This window comes from Rhinolophus sinicus, chromosome 4, assembly GCF_057876585.1.
Source record: "Rhinolophus sinicus isolate RSI-liver-muscle chromosome 4, RSI-T2T, whole genome shotgun sequence".
Taxonomy (NCBI): domain Eukaryota; kingdom Metazoa; phylum Chordata; class Mammalia; order Chiroptera; family Rhinolophidae; genus Rhinolophus; species Rhinolophus sinicus.
Window position 1 is genome coordinate 32474728 of NC_142504.1, and position 2471 is coordinate 32477198.

Here is a 2471-nt window from a genome sequence, read left to right on the forward strand (position 1 = left end):
AGTAAAGCTTTCCCTTACAAGAGGTCTAAAACAGCCACACATATCCTCTGCAAGGTGCGATGAGAGATGAAATGCAAAATACAATTGGGGCAAACAAAACCTGGGTACTGTTAAGACCCCATACAAACTTAGACCTCTGCCAACCTCTGAGAAATCAGCCAACCTCTGATTTCATAGGTATATGCTATATAAGGGCTGAGGCTGCATGTTTAGTAAGCAAAGCGGTTATGGTAGTTCTTTTGGTTATTATAAAAAAGAAAATAGGGGCTCCAAAAAATAAAATGGCATGTGGGTCTCAGGGATGGGATGCCTCCTCTTCCTTACCCCACGTACCCTGCATCACAGCATGGCCATCCATTATAGCACACCTTTCTCAATGTCCTAGTATAATATGACACATCAGAGTGTCCCGCAAATGGAGTATGAGTTGGATTGTACTTATCAGAAATTTAATAGAAAACAAACCAGAAAAGACATAGAAGTAGCTATATAATCTGCGGGGGGAAAGTCATATTCTGTTTTTATCATGGTATAAAAATGGAAAAATATTATCAAGTTAGAAATTAAAAATAAAGGAAAATGAGGAGCCTCACTTCATGAGGTGACCAACTTCCCATTACAGATTGTGCCCCCTCATCATTTTTAAGTTATTCCTTGTCTCTTCCCAGAAGGTTTCTGTGTAGCCATGCTAAAGAAGTCAAAGCTTTTCCATCCTTTAGCCAATCCTAGTCAGTATAACATGCTAACGTTAAAAAAGAAAGACATCACTTAAAGTCAGATTTGGGCCCCCCAATTTTGTTTTCTGAGAATCAGATATTTTGTTGGATCTTCAGAATAACTAACCAAAGCATTCTTGGCCTTGTCTTTCAAAATGAGCAGTAACAATCCCACCGTCTATATGTTCATTACAGCCCGACCCCCTGTAGAGAGTTAGATGCCGTGCTGACCCACTGCTTTTTCCCAGCCATTCTCAATACACAGTGCAGAGCCATGTCATGCCCTTATTCCAGTGAGGTCCCTCAGCAAAACCACAGGCCCCTACCAACCGTATAATCTGCCAGATCATGACTTTGAAAGAATGCTCCTTTAGGGATTTACTACAAATGATTTTAAAAGAGGTTTTTTCTGAAAACAGGAAGGTTTAGTTCCAAAAGACTGTCTTCCTTTTTGTAAACATTCTCAGAATTTTTATATGGAAATAATCCATACCAGTTTAATGTTCTCAGCATTTATTTATGTTTGTGGATTTCCTCCCCACTCCCACACACATTTCCCATACCTTGCTTCTCCTAAAAAGTAGAATATGCTAGGTTTGCTCAGTGTAGAGCATAATGGAATAATTGTTTCACAGTTCCTGTAAACTTGGCTTTCAAGTGGGTCCTCCAGACTCTGCCCTTAAACCATGGTCTTTGTGGTCTCTTGCAGTCCAACCAGACTCAGATTCTTCTCTCACACGGCCAGTTGCCCAGCCCCTGACCCCCACCATGTATGGCTTCTCTTTCTCTTTCCTTGCACTTTCCAATAGTTTCTTATGCTGTGTGTTCTGATCATGTGCCAGCTCACCATGCTCAGTTGAATTCTAATCCTTCCCAGAATGAAACTAATGAGCATGTTCACATCAAATGTCTTAAATCAAGAGCTACTCCAGAACCCAAAAGGATAGAGGTAAAAAACTAAGGCAGAAAAAACTCACAGAAACAGTTAGAAATAGCAGTGCAAAGGCCAAAAGAGTGACCCTCTCTTATTTGAAAAACATCTTGTCTTTCTCTCTGTTTCCCCCATATATTTAAATCTAATTTATTTTCCCTCAAAAGGTGGTGAAGCTTTTAACACTTAGCAGAATTTGCTTCTAAGGCATTAAAGTCAATATTGGCAAACATTGGAAATCCAGCTTTACAGTTTATATACATTATTTTATTTGATATTCATAACTACTTAAGTAGGACCCAGACAAATATTTATTCAACAAAAGATGCAATGAAAATTCCCGATGTGCCAGAGGAAGGGACAGTGATAAAAGGCCAACAATTTGGGACGCTCTATGGAAAATGGATTATAGGGTGCAAGAGGGGCTGTGGGCAGAAGAAGCAGAAGAAGCTGTTCTGGTGTAAGTGCAACACGATTGTGGTGTGGGCCAGAGTGGTATTTGTAGCGGTGGTGGAGAAAGAAAGGAGAGGCAGCTTTGAAAGATATTTTGGATGTAAAATCAATAGTCCATGTTGAAGAACTGGATTTTGGGTTTGGGTAGGATACCATTTCCAAGTGTAGGCTGTCAAGGTTTCTGGATGCGTTAACTGGGTGGATGAAAGTATTGACCATGAAACTAGGAAACGGAGGAAGAGAACATTTAGGTGAAGCAGATCATTACTTTGGTTTTACGTAGACAGATTGAGTTTGAGGTATGCCTAAATTATCCCAAAGGAGGTATCGGATAGGCAGTTAGATATACAGGTCTGGAGTTGAGAGGAGTA